Source organism: Chaetodon trifascialis, chromosome 1 (assembly GCF_039877785.1).
Source record: "Chaetodon trifascialis isolate fChaTrf1 chromosome 1, fChaTrf1.hap1, whole genome shotgun sequence".
NCBI lineage: Eukaryota > Metazoa > Chordata > Actinopteri > Chaetodontiformes > Chaetodontidae > Chaetodon > Chaetodon trifascialis.
The window spans coordinates 7,245,036-7,266,553 of record NC_092056.1 but is presented as its reverse complement, the minus strand read 5'-3'; positions in this window follow the sequence as shown (position 1 = coordinate 7,266,553).

The window sequence follows — 21,518 nt, the reverse complement described above, 5'->3', positions numbered from 1 at the left end:
CTACACGGCCAGATTAATCCGCTTGGAGGCCCCAGGCCAAACATTTACTGTTGTGCCCCCTGTTGCCTCCAAGTTTTCTTGTACTCCACTGATTTAACATTGCTCTCCTATAACACTGTTTACAGAAAAGGATCAAAATCGATGCAGCAGAACCAGAGATATTATCTTTCTTATTCCACACATTCTCCTTTCTTTGCAAAATCTGCCTTCATTACCCACAATGCAACCGGACCGCCAACAGTTCTGTCAGACATTTGGATTTGTTATGCTAGTTGCAGCTTATGTAACCTCTAACTACAAGCCTCGAGCAGCGAAGAGGATCGGCCTTCACAGGTCTCCACACGGACAGACTTTTTTCATTTTCAAACTTATAGTCCTCAGACTCGACCGACTCTGACTCAGATAACATCACTTGACTTTGTGCTGCTTTGTCTGGGCCCACAAAAGGCTTCGTACAGCTTATTTCACATTCACATATTATGCAAGTACTACAGTACTCTCTAAGACCTGTAAACAGCCTTTGATGTGTAAAGTGCAGTACACACAGCTTCCTGTAGATGGCAGTTTTATTACATTTTGCACCCAGAAACCCGCCTGTACTCTTGCCTATACTCCTATAATAACGCTACCTGGCCCAGAGTTTATGGGTGTCCATTAGTTTTTGGTTATTTACACAGCTTTATTTGGTAAAACGCACCATGTGAGTACAGTTGTTCATAATGCAGGTCACAGTTGACATTGTGCTTTTTGCAAATTTCCCACAAAATTTTTAAATAATCAGATTACCAGAGAGGACACCGGGGCGGTTGCTCGCTTCATCCAGCCAAGCTCTCCTGTCATATCATGTCTTCTTTTCCTCCTTCTCCTCACTGCTTCCTTCCTTCCTGCTGTTTTACCTTTCATCTGTCATCCTTCCTTCCTGGTTAATTCCACAGGTCAGGTCAGTCAAGAGGTCTGTGCCGTATTTGTCTCCCCGGTGTAATTGCTAACTATTTCTCTTTCTCTAATAAGCCATTACTCAGGCAGTGCCGGCCAGCCAGCCTGTGAGGCTACACTGGGGGCAGCGAACACGAGGCCAGGGGCCCCTCTTTTTTCATTAGTCCCCTGAGGAACTGGACTACTCTTGGCTCCAGGCCGAGACAGGCAAGGCCCCTTTAATGTTTTTGCAGAGCTCCAAAGCACTTTGTTGCCTCAATAAAGTTCATTTATGGGATAATAAGGCTCTGGAGGACACATGGTGCTGATTTGAGTTGAATGGTTTCAGCATGGCTCACATTCCCAAAACCAAGCTCTGTCTCTTCCATCTCTTTCTTTTATTTCATCTTGGTTTTTTTCCTTTCCCCACTTCTCACCTTTCTCCCACTCCTCACCTCACATCCCCCGTACTCTTTATCTGCCGTCATTTATTATTCTTCTATCTAACACTTTGGCGGTGCAACTGTCTGATCTTGGGTTGACCTGGGATTTGCACACCTGGGAATGAGTAGCAGCGAGGGGGCAGGAGGCCCTCTCATTTCCCAGGATTTATTCCAGAGCTTTAAGGGGGAAGGTTGCGGGGGTATATGAGGGAAGAGAGGCGATCAGAGGAATGAAAACCCTGAAGCCCAAAACCCTGGCAGGCGGATCAAGCTATACATGCCAAGTCTCCACCAGAGCCGGGTGCCCCGGACATTTGCTCTATCAAAGGTGTGGAAGTACATGTACTGGATACATGCGTTAAAACAGATGCCTATACACTGAGGATGGGTTAAGACACACATGCAGAGATAGATTAGAACCAGGCCCAACCTCCACTTCTTTCTCTTCCTTTGGTTTTATTACACATGAGGCTTACGTGAGTGTTGGCCATCTTACCCTGAAACCCAGTAAGGACATTGTACACCACTGTATGCTAAATGGTTTCATCTGAGTTCAATGTTTTTCTTTTTCCCTCATTAGTAGTTGGTTAACCACTAATGCTTAGTGTATCTGCTCAGCTTTTCTTCCTCCCTTCATTGACTTAGCAAGAAACAGATGGGCCCAAACCGCCACATTTCCCTCTCCCTTCTGTCATCCTTCCCACCACTTCTTTCACAATAATCTCTCGCTCTCAAACGGAAAATCGCCCCAGTTTTGCATGTCTGCTCGTGGCGCAGCACATGGGACGGTGTATGTGGTTTAATAGGATAAGGCTTTTGGGGTTGCTTGGTGCTTGGAAATATGGCTGAGACCACCTCTGGCTGCTTCAATCATCTTAAAGACATTGGGTTAGGCCTGAGGGTGTTAGCTCGAGCTTGTTAGTGTGGTTGGAAAAAGCTGTGTTTGATTCCATGATGAGGACTTGAGGACTGCATGAAAAAACTGAGTCTGGAGGACTGACTTTGATTTGATGTTGGCGTTTGGGAGCGGCTCCATTTTCAATTGTGATGTTTTAGGATGGCATGCTGGTCGGGTAGCCAGTTCAGCCGAAACAGACCGCTGACACGAAGGGTGCTTCGGTGTTACAGTGAAGACTTATTACATGTAAATGGGATAACTGTTGCATATTACTCAGGTTCAAGACACAGACAGAGAACTGGTGCGAGTGGTGCAAATATTCAGGATTTGCGTGTATCAATCAAATGAGATGAGATGGTTTTTTTTAAACTTCGGAATCAGCCAGGTTAGCGGTTTCCCCCTGCTTCCAGTCTGTATGCTAAGCTAAGCTAATCACCCCCTTGCCCCAGCTCTGCTGGCTGTAAAAAGAATACCAGAGTGGTATTGATCCTCTCATCTTATTCCTGCAAAGAAAGCAAATAAACGTATTTCGGAAAGTGTCAAATTATTACTTTAATATAAGCAAAATGAGCACAGTGGGTGGGCTATAATGAGTGACCTGTCACACTAAAAGGAATACTTCAGCATTTTAGGACATGCATTCATTTGCTTTCTTGCAGAATTAAATAAGGATTTTGAATTAGCTTAGGTGACCAGCACCTCTAAACCTCATAAAAAATACATTTCTAACCCCTTTAGATCACCTCCCCTATTTGTACTCCTACATCAAAATCCAATCATGTTTTCTTCCCATAAAACAAAGCATGACATGTGTTTACGTAAGCTTGAACCAACCAACCGTGACATCCAACCATCAATCAGTCTTCAGTCTTTCTACAAAATGCCGTAGTTTCAGGCCCGCTGCCTAGAATGATTCACTTTGTCACAGCAGGATTATGTGCGAGGTATTTTACAGTGGAGGGCTTCAGAAGCTTCGTTGAGCATACGACGACTTGTCTTTCTCTCCCTGGTGGATACTGTTACTCTGTCTGTATACACTGTCAGGATAGCAGCAAGCCTCCACCTCCTGCTGTGCGAGGGGTGCATCTGCTGCTCCTTTAATAGGGTGCGATAAAGGTGTTGAAGGAGGCGACTTGTCCTCTAAGAATGAATGGAGGCTAACATCCAACTCTGAATCACTGTTATTCTCTGTGTTTGTTGTCTCTTCCCTGTTTCACTCAGAAATGCATCTCAATACAGAAGCTAGATATTCTCAAAATGCCACTTCATCTGGACTTTAATTAACACAATATAACGGAGAGGTAAAAATGTAAAGTTGTGCTTTAACACGGGCCATTTCCTGGAAGCAGTGATGCTAAGCTAAGCTAACTGCCTCCTGGCTCAAGGTGTACACACAGGCATGAGAGGGGGATCGATTCCCTCGTCTAACTTTAGGGAAAAATTTGTGTTTTTTTAGTGTTAAGCTATTATTTTAATATCATAATAACACAGTCATGTATCAGTGGATAGTCGATGACTGATGACAGTTCTTGAACAGTCAATGATTGTTTTCCATTTAGCAGAGAGCAGACTGAAGCTAGCTTAGAGCGCCCCACTTGCTGCTTAATTTGCTTCCTCTTGCCCAACATGAATCAGCTTTTAGTTTTGCTTTGTAGTGGCTGATGATGATATAGTGGTTCAGGGGGTTCATTTCCTCAACAGAACTGGGATTTCAGTAGCGAGGAGGTCAGGAGGTCAAACACTCCAAGTCTCTCTCCTGTCTCAGCCATGGTTTCATTGGCTGAGTTATTGTCATGCTGGATCGTAGATATTACTCAGCCTGACTTCAAATCAGCTTTATAGAGTGGAGCTGCTGGTTAAGAGCTGAGTGAGAAATACAAGGCTGCATTATCACACCATCTAATTGGACACTTAAAAGGAAACTCTTTTCTTTGGGCAGCAGCTCACTTGATGTAAACAGGCTGTAAAACTGAGACATCTGTGTTCATTCTTTCCTTTCTTCCACATTTGATAATCTTTGGTCAACATGGCTCCGGATCAAGAAAATGTTTAGATCAGCCGCTTTACAAGTTGAAGTGAACAAGACATTTTTAGTCATGTTTTGACTGGACTTGATCAAGTTGTAAGCATGTGTGTCAAAATAATAAGTCTGCATTTGTGCTGGCTTTATCTGCTTTAGCACATGATATTCATGATATTCTATGATAATCTCAGTTACTTCAGCGTTACTTCATACTCATACTACATTTCAGAGAGAAATATTGTACTTTTTACTTCACTACATTTATTTGACAGCTATACTTACCTTGTATAGATTATGATTTTACTTACAAACCACATAATGATCTTATAAAACCTGATGCAATGTTAAAAGATCAACTGTCCAAGAGTATATTAAATCATTAACTGAGCCCAATTGGCTACAACATTACATTGTTGAGTACCATTTTCTGACAAGTGCCCTGATGACATGCTTTATAAGTGCAAGCTGATAGTTTCATAAATATTCATGAAATGGAATTATTCATTCATGATTTTCGCCATCATTGGTGACCCTTACAGTTTTCATTTTGTAAAAAAAAAAAAAATCTGGCTGGCTGGTGTTTATCCACTTATGCAAGGAGCCAAGCATTGCTGCTTTTAGTTTAGTAAATGATCTGTGTACTTCTTACCCCTTGTGTGTATCTGTCTTGAATACTGCTGGACCCATCAGCGTTACATTTCTTGTGCACATTTATGACTTTATGTTCAAAGATCTCTGATGTTGCAGTCATTAACGGTTAATGCTCACTCCTCTTAACGAGTTGATAAGTGATTAACAACTGCTTTAGTTTGGAACCTTGCCTCTGTTTGGGACAACATAGCAAAAGACATTTCCAGCAATCAGTGTGGCTAAAAAAAAGGCTCAACTCGTCTGTTGCTGGCAACATTTTGGCCTTTATCATGACACCCATAGAAAAGCTTGGTCCATCTTGAAATGAAGCACCTGCAAATTAATCCCATGCCCAGTATGTTAAGATCCACTGATGTTAGGCATGATATGAGATCATGAATAAATCCCTGTTTTTATTTCTCCATTCAGTCTGGATTTCGTCCACACCACAGCACTGAGACTGTACTTATGAAAGTTTTAAATGACATACATCTGAATAATGATGCTTCCAAAACCTCAGTCTTAGTATTATTAGATCTCAGTGCTGCCTTTGGTACAGTTGATCAGGACATACTTCTTGACAGACTGGAAAAGTGGGTGGGACTTACTGGCACTGTACTGCACTGGTTCAAATCCTTTTTACAAGATAGAGACTACTTTGTGTCAATTGGTGAGCATGTGTCTGAATGAAAAAAGATGATGTGTGGGGTGCCACAAGGGTCCATCCTCAGACCACTTCTTTTCAATATCTACACGTTGCCCCTAGTTCAGATTATGGAGCATCATAATATTTCTTATCATACTTACGCAGATGATACACAACTTTATATTTCTGTGTCGTCACATGATTACAGTCCCTTACTTTGACTGAGTGAGTGTATTCATCAAATCAATGAGTGGATGTGCCAGAATTTTCCTCACCTTAATGCAGATAAGACAGAAGTGATTGTATTTGGCCCCAAAAATGAAAGGTCAAAGATCAGTGCTCACCTTAATGTCACTGACAACAACAGATAAAGCCAGAAATCTTGGTGCAATTATTGATTCTGACCTGAATTTTAACAACCATTTAAAGCTCATTACCAAATCAGCCTACTACCACCTGAACATTCTAACCAATATAGACTAGACTAGAATAGACTTTAAAATCTTACTGTTGGTCTACAAAGCATTAAATGGTCTAGGACCAAAATATATTCTAGATTTATTAACTCCATATGAAGTATCCAGACCTCTCAGGTCATTTGTGTGTTCCCAGAATGAGAACCAAAGTGAAGCAGCTTTCAGTTATTATGCTCCTCACCTGTGGAACATTCTCCCTGCACACCTGAGGTCTGCACCAAGTGTCAGCTCATTTAAATCAGGGTTGAAAAAATTATTATTTACTACAGCTTTTACTTAAAGTAAATATATCTGCGCAATGATTTTAATCATTCTAAATGCTAAATTATTGTCTTTTACTGGCTTTTGTTTTTAATTTTCCTTGAAATGTATTTTATTTTATTTTTGTTTTGTTTATTCTCTTCTAATTTCTTTCTTTCTTTGAAATGTATTTTTCTATTTATGATTTTAATGTATTTTTATGCTTCTGTAAAACACTTTGAATTGCCTGGTGAATGAATTGTGATATACAAATAAATTTGACTCTGCCTTTGCCTTACTGTCGCCACCATCTTGACGACTGAGTTCACTCACTTGAGCTTAGAAGTTTCTACTTCTTTAAAATCCTGACACTGAAGACAAGGGTCACCTCACAGAATGTCATTATCATACTCAAATAGTTATTTCTGTACTCATCTGAAACTTTGATCACAGCCGCCCAGACATCAATACGATGCATACAAGGATGTGCTCCTCTTGGCTTGATTGAAAAAAAATCCACCATTCCAACATCAGCCTTTTTAATCTCTCTCTAAGTACCTGAAAAAACCTGCAAAAATAAAGAAATATTGAAATCCTAATTGGCTGTTGTGATGTTCGCACACAATGAATGCCATCCTCTTTTGATCACTGACTAACCTTTTGATATTCAGGCAGAAAGAGACGTGCCTCATCACTTCGCCCTCATAACGTCCACCCCTGCTGTGCAGTAACCTAATTTAATTTCCCTTTTCTTCCTCATTAAACGTAACTTGAGGGTTTAAATACAGTGCGTTGTCTTCGAATTGTCAGTGTGTCAAAGCGTTTGCCTTCCTGTGATCTCAGCCTTGTTGGACGATGACTGCCTCTTTGAGTTTTTGATGCAAATTCACAACAATCGGAGGTTTCCAGCATCTTGGTTTGTAGTCTGGTGGGAAGTGCTCCTGGTCACCTGCTCAGGGTTATTTGACTTTGATGAGCTGCGGATTTATAGTAGACTTTGTGTCTGTGTGTGAATACATCCATGCAAAGTGTGTGTTTGTGTGTATAAGCATCTCACAGACCTGACTTTCATGGCCTCACTTCAGAGAGAGCTTTCCCTCAGCGAGATATGCTGCCCTTGGCCAGACCAAAGGGAAATATTTATAAATCATCCGTACAACGAATACTGAACTCAACCTGAGAGGTCAAAGCCATTCGATGGACGCCCTCACCAGAAATGTGCAAATAGACCTGCAAGTCTGGCTGCTGACCCATCAGAGCGTCCCTGGAACCACATCTCCTCCTCACTTAGACTGACTTATACTTCGCACACACCATTCTGACCTATCAATACCAACATGCTCCCTCTGGGATAGTGAACTGCTGCTGAAGATCAAATGTAAACATCTGGTACTTCAGCGATGGAACGACTTCCAGCATCAAATCTCAGCAGCTTCACTCCAGCGCGCTGCATCTGCTTTCTATTGTTGCTGTCCGACCCATTTGATTTGATCATCACTATATGAAATAACTTTAACATGCCTGTTATGACTTTATATTCCCTGAAACCTTATGACAGGCCAGCCACAATGTTGTTTTTTTGTATTTCATCTTAAATTTATGGGAATCAGTATTTTTGTGAACGTGCAGGGTTGATTAACAATCATTCATTAAGAGTTGCTCTGGATTAGAGCTGCAAGTAATGATTATTTTCATTGTTGATCAATCTGTTTATTATTTTCTTGATTAATTTATTAGCTGTTTGGTCTATAAAATGTCAGCTTGTGTTTCCAAAGATCTTCAGTTTAGTGCCATAGAGGAGTAAAAAAAAAACTAGTCAATATCAACATTTAAGAACTTTTAACCTCTTAAAAAATTAAAATCAATTAATCGATTATTAGAATAGTTAAAGATTAATTTAATAGCTGACAACTAATTGATTAACCATTGTACTTCTGCTCTGTATTTCCATTTTTGTCCACTGGATTATATTTGCAGTGAAAGAACAGGACCTGGACATTTAGTTTGGGATCAATATGTTGAGGCCAGCAGCAGATTGGCTTTGACATGAGTTATCTATATACTTTAAGAGATGGAAGAGATTTGAGTGTAGTGTGTTTTGAAATACGACATTGAAAGACTACAAAAAATAGAAATTAAACCTTTTAGCTCATTGATGGGTTAAGATTTTACTTGCTGAAGAATATTCTGAGATGATGGTTGTTTTATTATGTGTATTCTCCTTTAAATCTGTGTGTCAACTGATTAGAAACCAAGACAATAATGTTTTATATGCTTCGTACTAATGGTGATCTATATGCCAGGTGATTGGTCAATAATATGTATACAGTACGAAACTGGAAACAACCTCAGACAGCAGCTGAAAACCAGTTCGGTGAGGAGAGTAAAGCATGATGTAGTGGAGAAGTGTTGAATGGCATGTTTGGATTTGAATAGTCCCAATATTATTACATCCCCAGCATTCACTGTGTTGTTTTCTCACCACATTACTCCTCTCAGACAATCATAAGTGCTTAACATACAGGATGCTGCTGATTTATAGGAACAGCAACTCTAATATCTTACAAACTGGTGCATTTGTAGCTCGACATAGCCGTTGGACACGCATGTGGGAGGAATTGTTATGTACTTGTGGGTGCGTGGCTGGCTGTCTGTGTGGTAATTTTATGCATTCCATGCAACAATATTGAAATAGAGGAGAAAATCTTTTCTCATTGCACTCATGAATACAATATACGGGTCAACAGAGAGAGTACAGTTCAACAGTAGGAGTTCAGAAAACACGACGATCAGCCCACATGGTGTGAAATATGGCAACTACAGTCTCTGCAATGTGTCTTCTCAACACATTCAGAAGTGGCTTGAGGACTATTGTCAACTCTGGCTCGACATAAAACTTTAAAGACTCATAAATGTGTCACAGAGTTTTGTTGGGTGATTTTAAAAAGCCTTATGTGTTTAAAAAACCCCTGTTTTTTATGAAGTCTGTTTTAAATTCAGCTCCTGATCACAAAGTTTTGAAAGATACATCATGTGTCAGTTTTAAAATGACGAAGAAAACTGTAGAAATGTAAAAACGCAATAATTCAGCAGCCATAGAAAACAACATAACGAAGGATGGACCAGGCAGATATAACGCACAGTTTGTGACACAATGCATTGTTTTTTTCTAATTCTGAATCTGAAACATGAAAAGGAAAAAACGACTTTCAAGAGGAACATGAACCATGATTTTTGAGGTTTGATGCTCAGTATTTCAAGGCAGCAAGTCTAAACTGGTGCAATCTATATGTAAAATGTATATGGCATGTCTAATAACATCAGTAATATTTATGGCTGAGGGCCGTCGGAGGAGAGTATTTATTTGTCAGAACTGAAGCTTATATTGGTGGAAACTCTTCAGTTGTGAATTGAATAAGAATTTCAGCTTTTATCTAAGGGTGTCCACATCTACATTATTAATGATAATGATAATAATAATAACAATAAACTTTACTTGTATAGTTGTGTGTAGACAGAATGGACATAAAAACAGATTTAAAAAATGTATTTAAAATAAGACGGAGAGTAAAGATGATAGATAGAAAAGATGAAGATAAAGACAATGCATAAAACCACAGAATAAAATAATAAAATATAGGTAGAAATAGGTTACATAGAATGCATAAAATCATGTAAGAACCATGCAGAAAAAGTAGACTTTTAATTGTAGAGACGAAAAGAGCAACAAGTTCTACACCCAAAGAATCCCCCTAAAAGTTAGGACATTCAAAGCTGCTTACTTGACTTGTGCGTTTTAGTGTTCTGTTTGGGTGAGTTTTCAACACATTGTATTATAGCTGCAGTATCCTTCCTGGCCAGCAGAGGTCAGCATATCCCCATCTGTTCAGTGCTTGATGCGGCTGAGATCCTTTTTTTTACAGCAACAAAACAAGAGGACTGACTTTAGCAACAATGCCACTCCCCACAAAGACGACTGTGTTTTGACTGAGTGAGTGAGTGAGTCGAGATCAGGGAACCACCATCCGTCAGTGCTGCTGTAGGCGCTGAACCCCTTTATTTATTTATTACATTTTTCATAGATTTCATCATTTTTGTGCAACGGGTCTGACTTCTTCTTCTTGCATGAATGCTGTTTCAAAATCTGTGGCCGTTTGGTCCATTTTCAAAAGTCTCTCAGATAAGGGTTTGCTTTTGACCTGTATTCGCTTCAGAAAAAGATCAGCGTCAGGAAGAGCTCGACATGCATGGAGGGTGCACACAACAAGGCCACCAGTGAGACGAATTCACAGAAAAATATGATTTATGGATAGGGAGGAAAGGAGAGGGGTTGTAGGTAGAAGAAAAAAGGCAGCGGCAGTACAGAGAAAACGAAGAGAGTTCTCATTTCAAGCGCTCTTGTTATTGCAGGCTGTTCTGGCTGTCAGAGGATCTGACTGAACCCTGACCTCTCTGCCAGCAGCATGAGGAAGTGGTTAGACAGACTCATAACAAGACGTGGTGCAGCTGAGTACTGAGAAACAGAGGCTGAGGGAAGGGAAGTGACTGTTCCCTTTGAGTTTGTCTTTGTTTTTGGCACGGCACCTCAGGCCACCGCCGCGGTTCCTGTGCCTCGCAAACTCTCTCAGGTTGTCTCTCGGCGATTAGGCCACATGTTTGTGTGACAACCCAAACCGCCTCTCCTCTTTCTCAGAGAGCGAGTGGCCTCATTCTGTGTCTGAGCACCGTGCTCTCATGAGAAAAACGGCCCCCAATCCAATTAATTCAACCACTCTCCACTGACCATGTGGGTGAAGTGCGGATGGATAAACCAGGCTGCTGCTCCATTGCACTCGGGCAGTTTCACGCTCATAAACGCAGTCAGGGCTCAGTAAAAGCACACTCATCGTTGAACTCCCACCCTTCCAATCCCTTTATGTTGTTGTACCGAATTCCCTCTCTAGCGCACTCACTCTCACTCACTCACACACACACACACACACACACGCAGAGCAGTCTGGAGGGGGGCATGCCAGATGTCAGTTCCTCGTCTTGGAGCAATTAAACCACTTGTTATGATGAAAGAATTTATTTGCCATTTGTTTCTCCTGTTCAAGTCTAATTGAGTGATTGAGATCTTAATTAGATTGGCTCTCATTTTTCACATCCATTGTTTCTCAGCCCCTTTAATCCCTCATTTGTGTTTTAACTGTTGAAGTTACACCTTCATGTCTGAGCGGAGCCGGAAAGAAGCTAATTACTGTAAAACCACTGCAGTTGTTGGACCAAGCTTTTAGAGAAGTGATGCTTTTTCTGGTGTTTTTTTTTTTAATGTAAATGGTAACTGGACTGTATTTATATACTGCTTTTCTAGACTTACTGACTCAAAGCGCATGAACAAAATGAGCCAGCATTCACCTGTTCACCCAAATGTCTGGATTTTACTTCTAATGAGGTACTTTTGAACCATTTAAACAATCTGCACATTACACATTTTACATTTTCGGTTCTCATTAAAGCAGCTATAATGTTTCTTTTCCATATAATCAATGGATCATATGTGAAAAGTGGGTAGGTACAAACCCACAGAGAATTATCTCTCATGTCACTTTAGCACTATGGATCAGCGTCTTTCACCTCATTGTTTTGGTTTTCTGGTCGCAGCTGCAGTGTTTAGGTTCAGTTTCACATCTCTAAACCCTTTTCAACTGCAAGAAAGCTCTGATTACCACACTATGTGATACCTGCCCAGCACCAAACGGAAATGTCAGCAATAAGCTGGAGAACATAGTGTTTAAATGTCTGCCTCAGGAGCTGGTGGACACCAAAACAGAACAAAAAGGAGAAATAAATAAATACTGGACTTACATTAATCAGGTGGACAGAAACATGACTTCAAATTAATATTCATGTTGCTCTTAGCTGATGGATGTGAAAACAGGCAACTGTTTGCTAACAATTTACCATCTCTCCTTAAAAACCAATATACTGTATATATCAGTGTTGGGTTTACTGGATGTTTTTTTGAAGTGGCAAAATTCAGTTATTGCAGGTTTGAGTCTAGTAAGAACTATGTGAGTTATTTATGTATAAAGTTTGTTTTATATGAAGTACCAGTAAGTATAAAAGTTATGCTTTATTTATTTAGACACTTGAAGTAAAGAAGTCTGTGATAATGGTATATTGTGGGCAAAATGCATTAAATCCTGAAGAATTTGCTCTCTAGAAATTGATGTCAGCCTCTTCTGCTTTAGTTAATTAATGCTAACAGTTAATTCAAGTAACAAACAGTTAATTAAATGACCTTGGAATCAGTAGTTTGACTGTCTGAAAGGTTGGGACCTTGGAAGAGACTGAATAAACACTGTTAACAGGTCACAGGATGGGGTTAAAGGTCATCAACCACGAGTCAGTCTAAGACAAGAGACCAGAGACACCAAAAACCAGCTTTGAACAGAGACATAAAGTATACCACCACCTGTAACCACAAGACTAAAGTTTTTCTTCTTTTGTTAAACATCTAAGTGTTGTTTCTAGAAAAAATAATCAGCACTCTTTCTCTTCAACTGCTTTTGGTGTGGTTTGTAATTTCTGGGAATTTCCTCTCACCTGGCTTACTGCAGACACACCTCACTTCCATGTGGTTGTTTAAAACATCAAATATTTGCAGAATTTAGTGTCACATGCTAATCATTGTTTAGGGTTTTAGGTGACTGATGATTCACTGGTGCAGCATTGCATCAGTCTTGGCGAAGGAGGGTGTCATTTCACGAAATCAGTCCACAATGCCTCAGCTTCCTGTCCCACAACATCTGCTCAAATGATTGTGAAAAATACTCAGCTCAGTGCCTTGTGGATTACAGCATCCATATGTCGACCAAGATGGAAGTAAACACTGTGTTTGAGATGCTGTTGTCCTTGGAAGTTCCTGAGACAGCCGTCAGGAAGTCCTTCCAGCACAAGATTTTAAAAAAATGTGTTAATGATGCAGTCTTTGCCTCACTGCGGCAGACTGTTAGATGCTTAAAATTGCCTCTGTTCTCCTGCAAATTTGTTTTCTTGCTCTTGTAGTCTGTAAACAGCTCTCTGTTCCAGAGCCTTGCAGAGACCAGCCAAGCTGTTTTACATTCTTGTTATTGGTGAGGCAGCAGTTGGGTAAAAGCTATAAATTATTTATCCATTGGTTGTTAGCAGAGACACAGTGGATGCTAATAAACTCCTGCGATGTTTGATCTCAACGGTACCTTCGTGCTGAAAATAGTTGATTGTGACAGAGCCGTATTTCAAAGGAGTTCCTTCATTTTTCATCTAATTATTGATGTGATGATGGGCAACTGGTGCATGTTTGTCTTGTTGGAAAGTTAATAAAACCTTCAGATAAATGCAATGAACAAGTAAAGCTTTGTGATATTATATGTATATAGGTTTGATGATGATGTATGTGTGTGAATCCTGATTTTCAGTTATTAAAGTTTGCAAAAATAAAGAGACAGAGGGAAGGAGGTGATGTTATCTATTGAAATCTGTTCTGAACTGCATGTCATGTTACACGTTTGTATATTTTTAAAGAGGGAAATGAGGCTTAAAACTGTTATAGACTTCACTACTATTATGGAAGCATTTTCTTAATGCTGCATGAGTATTTGTTGTGTATTAAATTACTGACCATACCACGAATGCATTAGATCCTCCTACTTGCTCTGTCAGGCCAATCAGCATAGAAACTAAAAAGCTGGTCAGTGCAACTCCAGTCATATCTAAATAATATAATCACATACTTACAACTTTGCCAGTGACAACAGAACAAAAGTGTATGATTGTTTAATCCCTACCACTACTCTTTTATTGCAGCTATTACTTTAGCTCAGTCCAGATACATGCATGTTTTCCTGGATATGATGTTTGTAGCTATGATCCTTCACGTATGCTTATTTTTTAACTTACAGAAAAATCCCAAATTGAATGAATAATCATCAAATTCAATTGTTCTCGCTCTACATATTGGTCACATCATATATGAGTTCAGCTGCAATGAAGCCAGGCTTCCCCTATGAATCTCTTTTTTGTCATTTTAATAAAGCCTTCACGATTTTCTTTGCCACATTAAAGTTTTCTTCGTTTTCATCGTCACAGGCACGTCTTTCCCATTTTCGTCAAACAGCGCCCCCTGGATCGAAAAGGTAGCTGCCTGGCAGTTTGTGTGGCGAAAAGGAGTATTGCACTACTAACGGTTGAGAATATTACGGTCAAATATACCGAAGGGACGGCAACTCACTTAGTTTACACCCTTTTATCTAAGGAAAGCACTCTTAATCAACCAGTCAGATATGTTCACTCAATGCCACAGTGAAACAGTTTATATTAAAGTCTCTGGAAGAAAACCGTTGAGAGGACAACCGCAGCTTCACAGAAAGCAACGCCAAGTAAGCACGAAAGTTAGCTAAGCTAGCTAACATTAGCTAAAGTTAGCTAGTTTTCCCAGCGTTAGCTAGCAGTGATTCAGAGTGAATAAGGAGTATGGTTGAAAGACAGCTGCACAAAATCACCGTTAACTGTATATGTGATCTGACAGGACGTGATAATGCTGAAACTGGACCTATGACAGTTTCGTGGAAGCTGAAGCAGCTCAGGTGAACAGACCTGACTTGGCAGCCTTGCCAAGATATCACGGGGGTCCTCATCAGTGGAAGACACGGAGTCCAGCGCGGACTCCTCATCTTCAGTACCAGCAGGTGAATACAGACCCTGTCTCTCTGCTTGCTTTGTTGTTTTATTTATATTTAGTTTATATTTACATTTAAAATTTCCACAATAGTGCATAATCTTTTCCAGTTAAGTCACAGATTTAGCTTGTGTATGATTTATAATTAAGTAGTGTTTTTTTCCCCATTATTGCTGATCTGCTGTTGGTGATATGAAAAATAGAACATAGGCAAGGTGACTTAATTTCCCAGTCATGGGATTTACTTCATTGCAACTCAAAGGTAAATATTGTACCTTTTACTCGAGTATGGTTGTCTTGTGTTACTGTTCTCTTGCACACAGCCCATTCACAGATTTTTCATCTGGAATATTTGGCTTCATGCGGAGCTCAGTGTGGCTTTTCTTCACAAATTGTCTGTAGGTAAATTCACGTTTTCACCACATACTGCACAATCCTCCTTGGGTTTGTGTCAGATTGCTGTTACTTTTCTTTGCAATAGCTAGATTTAACTGATGAGCTCTTGATCCATGGTTTACATTGTGCACGCTTAGCCTTGAACTTGCATGCATGTTCTGATGGTCATGTGACAATCCTGCTCCATAACATTTTTGCAAGTTTGAGATTTTTAATATGCGTAAGTACATGAATGTTAGAGCTGCAATGATTAGTTGATTAATAAGCTGTTTTGACAAATGCAAAAATGCCAAAGATGTGACGATTCTCAAATGTGCTAGCTGCTTTTCCTTGTGTGTGTGTGTGTGTGTGTGTGTGTGGGGGGGGGGGGGGGGGGTGTAATATAATCTTCACTCCATAATCTTTGCTCTGCTGAGTGTTGAGGCCAGAGCCTAGACTCCCAACATCAGCCCTACATATTCTGCATTTGCGTTATAATCTTTTCCACGTGAGCTGGCTGGCTGAAGTACGCTGTTTTTGTTTCATTGAGGATATTTTTCTAAGTCTGAGATAACATTACAACGCTCACTCTTGAAATTCATTTCTTCTGCACTTGTCACTGCTGTCACTCAGAACTTGGGGAACACTCAATCAAGCCTTTCACATTTTGGCGCTAGTGTTACGAGGTTAATGTCACTCTGGGCCAGAATTCAAAAATAGCAGGTTGCTGTAGGCTGTGGATGGATTTGTCAGTGGAAACCACATGCTTAGTGAAGCAGGACTTTATAATTGCCCACTGACACTGACACACTGCCTGTCGATGAACTCTTTGCGCTTACCGCAAGATTTTAAATGGGAAATGTGGAAAAAAAATGGAAATGAATACAGTTTAGCTCAGTCGTTCAACACTCAATCACGTATTAAGTACAAAAAAACAGCATCATATTGGGAGGGAATTTTAAGTTTTGTCAGCATCTGGTTGATTGTTATTGTAATCATGTCAACACATTAACACCCTCCTGCACACACACACACACACACACACACACACACACACACACACACACACACACACACACACACATACACACACTCCCACCACCTGCATCCCCCACCCTCTTCTCATAATCTAACAAACATTCACTTCCAAGTCAGATTGGCTTACTACATCCACCAACTCCGGGGGGAAATTACTTGCAAGTTATTTTTCTTCAGCTGGCTATTGGCAGACCTCCATGAATAGTGTTTTCCCCTTAAAGACGTATTACTTATGAATCAGAGGGAAAAAGGGGGGAATACTCTTATTAGAAAGAGCAAAAGTTATTAGAAAACATACAAGTGAAACATTACCGCTGTGAAGGGGTGCTAAGAGACTTATAAAAACTATTCGGCTTTTTCACTAAGGGCAGAGGTTTTAACAGCAGAACTTGGACAGTAGCACGGGCTGTGCCACCTCCACTACACTCCATGTTAACACCTCTACAAACACATGACAGAACACAATGAAATTTCTGTGTAGGTTCTGTCTTGTGTCAGAGTTTCATGAGGTGTGGCAAGGTTTCTGCTTCCTGTTCTGAAAATTATCCAAAGGTACTGAAGGCATCTGAGGCCCCCGAGAACATGATTACAACTTGTGGGTCTGAAAGTGGTAGTGCAGATAGAGTGAGGTTGAAGATTATCATCACCCCATCTTTTTCACTTATTTTTCTATAAACCCCGTGTTCCATCCAAAAACATGAATTAAGATGTAATAGGGCTCTACTGAATCTCATTTTTTTTTCTTTTGAGAAATTCCTCTGAGAAATTTATGCTTGAAATAAACTTAGGCTTAAAGCAACATTACAGTATGCTACAACAGACTATTCGGTCCAGCCTTAAGATGTAATAGTTAAAGCTATAAAGTAAACCTCCATGTAGTTGGGTTAAGCATAGAGGGGCAATATATATCTTAAGACCACAACAAAATTAGAACAAGAAAATACAGATAGAGGGCAACGTCTCTGCATAAAATATACAACCACACCCTTCCAGTGGGTGAAAAGCGATGATTTAGAGGGATTACTTTTGAACGAGCCTATACAATGTTTTTTAAGTAACTCCTGCACAGTATACCTTTAATTTAGGTTGGGATTTTCATCGTCCACTCATTGCACCTGTTGGCCCTTTTATACATATCACTAATGGTCACTGTGTATCACCTATTTGTGAACTCTTAACCCAGACAGTCGAGCAAGACAGAAAGGAAAAAGAACAGAAAGATACCTTAAAAAAGATATGCTATCTAACATCAGTCCTCATGTGTCTGCAACTGTCTATATGACCTGTAGTATTTTCTGTAAATACTTCATCTCCTTCTCTGTTTTTCTATTTGTAGTGAATTTTAATGCCAAATGCAGCCTGGGGATGGCCCTGAATAAACTAGACCTGACCCCTGTTGTGACCCACAAGTAAAATGCAGATGCAAAACTATTTTTGGCATACGTAACAGGAAACAACAGAATAAATATGAGACATGGAATAATTGGTTTCTCTGAACACATCCTCTCAATTATGAGGGAAACTACTGTAGTAAAATAGAAGTGATTTATTTCCTTGGAAAGTACAACAATGCTCAATAACTGCAGTTTCTAATCAACTCAATGCAAGGGTGCTTGGGACTATAGAGGGTAATATAGTACATTGGCATTAGGGATGCAAACGTGACTATTGTCTTGCACAGTGCCCATTCACGTAATTGTTTACCTGTAATTTTGCCTTGGTGGGGAACTTTCTGTTAAGCATTTTCCCAACTAAAACAGAACTCTAAACAATATCCAGATGTGACCAAAGGAAATAGATTTTTCATGCATTCTCGTTCCTTGCATGACATTTTTAAGTCAGAAGTCAGAAATTCCCAATGTGCAAAATGTTTAGTTTCTCAGGGAAAAAAGTTACCAGAGACATGTGAACATCAACAACAAGAGGCTGATGATTTGCAGGGTTAGTTCTTTCATCACAGTTGGTGTTGCAGCAACAATTACAAAGTTAGCATTAAGTACTGGCAACAGTATGTGCAACTTTACATTTCACCATTCAGCCCTCTCTCATACGTGTTAAGCCTTAAGGTCATGCATGCTCAGAGGCTTGAACTGAATGTTTACACTTCAGGTTTCTGTAGATACTGGCAAGTTCTCTATCTCAATAATTTGACTGAAATGGCTTTTTTTTGGCACTGAACCATGTCAGAAGCTGGAATAAGATCTGGTGATGATAAGATAATACAGCCCGAGGTGATTTTTACTACCTGTCAACTACTTCTTTGATTAAAAGACTTAAGTTTGATTAAAGTTAGGAAACCTGAGCTGCATGAGCCTTGGGAGTCTGAGCCGCAGGCAGCTGGAGAGGCTGGTTTATGCTCGTGTTATGGATTTGTATAAACTCTGATATGTTACTCCTCTTTTACCGCAGGGGGCCATTTTGTTTATGACCCAAGCCAAGCAGACCACCTTGTCTGTGTTCGCAAGCTCTTTTCTCCATGAGAGTTGTAACAGGCCAGAGAAGTTTTCTGTCGTGTGTTGAGCTCCAGACAGAAAACAGCGCTCTGGGGAACCACAGGCATCCATAAATATTCAAGCCCAGAGAAGTTTATAGAGTTTGTCGTTAAGGATTTATGGTGGCCTGCAGAAGTGGTCATGGAGGAGGGGGGGGCTTTATGAACCCTACTCAAGGGAGGGGTCATGCTCTAGACTCCTCAGAGGACCAGTGCCGGTGTTCAAAAACGGAAATAAGTGTTAAGATTCACTGGTGCAAACATCACACCCCGCCAGTGTGAAAGTAATTACGTTTGGTGTCGTTTGGAGGGTTTAAATTCCTGTTGAGTTCTTGCGTCATGGTGTTGGCTGATTTCACCATGCTACATTGCTTTCTCTCTTGTGAGGAAAACAATTTTGTGGATTGCCATCTGTTTAGTGGTTTAAAGGGGTTGCAGGAAAACCCCAAGACAGTGAGTTGTCATGTCTATCCAGTCAACATTATATTGATGCATTTGGGCTTTGTGATTTAGCATGTGCTTACTTAAAACTATGCTTCTTGGCCGCGTTAAATTTAAGAGGAATACTTAGGGGTGGGCGGTATACCAGCATTGTTGGCTGCAAGAACCAACACAAAAGTCTTCATCTACCATCCACCATTTGAGGAAGCAAAGGCCCAGTGAATTAACTTGGAAATGACTCCACAACAACAACAGAGAGCTCTCAGACTATGTGTGTGTGTTTGCTAATCACCTTACTTCAGACTGCTTTGAAGACCAATACAAAGCAGGATTCCCCTCAAAACCGAAGTAAAAGATGGATTGATACAGACTTCAAACGTAGAACCTTTAAGTTTTGCCATTTTTATGTTGCTTTAATGTTTATTTTGCAGGTTGGCCTGTTGAATTTGGCTTCAGCATGTTCCGCTAGTAGCACCTATTGTAGACTCACACTCTGCAGCAATATTGGAGTATTTAATATTGAGGGACGGTGAGAGAAACTGTGCGAATGTTAAGCCTCATTTGAAGCCAATTAAATAACCAGAATATTAGGTTGGATGTGGGAAGGTGTTTTTATGTTACACATTGTGTCGTTTCACATAGCCAGAGCTTACCTTATCTCCACACTTCATACAGCAACACCAGCTCAGCTGGTTTTGTTGGTACAGGAAAGCCCTCTGTGCTGTGTGTGGTGTCAGTATGCGGGTCTGTTGCTGCTGTATGTGAATGTACTTGACAGACATGCCCTGTGGTCCACTGACTGTTGTTCTTATACAACATACTTTGTGTTTTCTGCCTAGTAAATGCTCTTGAGATGCCTAATCCTACCCCTTGTTTAACTCAGAATTAATCACATTACATTTGCTCATTAGCCTACATTATGGGGCATGTTTCTCCTTTCAAACCACATGCAGGCCGAAACCTCATTTTCATTCCTATTTGGAGCCAATAGGCACATCTGTTTGCTAATGGAGTGAAAAGACGTCAAATTATGTTTTGGGTGGAATATGTCTTTTATTTTTGTAATATCGTGATTTAATACTGTCACTGTAAAAATCTCTGTAATGTAAATTCTAAGTCATATTGCCCACCCCTAGAAATACACTAAGAGACCAAAAAGAATTCAATGCAGGCACAGACAGCAGTACATACACATTTTTGTTTTTTTAAAAAAAAGAGGAACATGACATGCTCCAGTTAGTCAGCTTGAATATTCATCTCTTGCTTTTGTGTGTTTTTTTTCGTGTGTGTGTGAACATGAAACCACTCTTAGCTTTTGCGGAACATCATGGGTTTGGGTCAGCATATTTGTCTTTCACAACCTGCTTTCCATTCGGCTGGACGGATGCCTGTCTGTGCCACCACAACCGCACGATGCTTTAACCAATACCCAACATAATGACTACTTCATGTTACATTTTACACCTACTTTTTTCCGCTCAACTCTTTACTTCCCCATTCTCATGCCTCTTTTTGCCCCCTCATCAGCCTCCCTTAGTTCATCTCCCTCTTTACTTACTTCATTATTCCTCTTTGTTTCACGCTGAACTTTCAGTTATTTCCAGAGGTCTCTGTGCAACCTCAGCTTCCGTCTTTTTCTTTTCTGTTCCCTTGCCTGCTACTGTGTTGCTCTAGTACAACTCTAGGCCACATAAGCTTTGTTCTGACACCACCACTTCCCTTCAAAAAACCTTGTTTTAATAGAATCTTCACATGATATTGAGATAATAGCAATTTTAGTTATGGCGACGTCATACTCTGCAAAAACATTTTCTCTATTCTCATAGTTCTGAAGGCTTTCAGGAGATGTTGCACAAGCTCAATGTAGAGTGCTATTCTAGCAATTCTGGTGTTACAGTGTGCAATGTACGTGCTGTTACCATCTCAGTGAATGGTGGACAAATAAAAAAGATTAACTTTCTTCAAGACATTGAAGATAGCTTGTCAAAAAAGATCAGTCTGATCTGAGCAGCTTACCTGCGGCTGAAGTCACTGCAACTGTGGACCATATTCTGTTTTTGTGTGTATTCATTGTCAGTAATTGTGTGTGTACAGTCAATTAATCCATTACTGGTTTCTGTACAAAAAAGAAAAAATAATACATCACAGTTTCCCACAAGCCACAGATATTCCCTCAAGTCAGTCCCAAGTAAACTGATTAG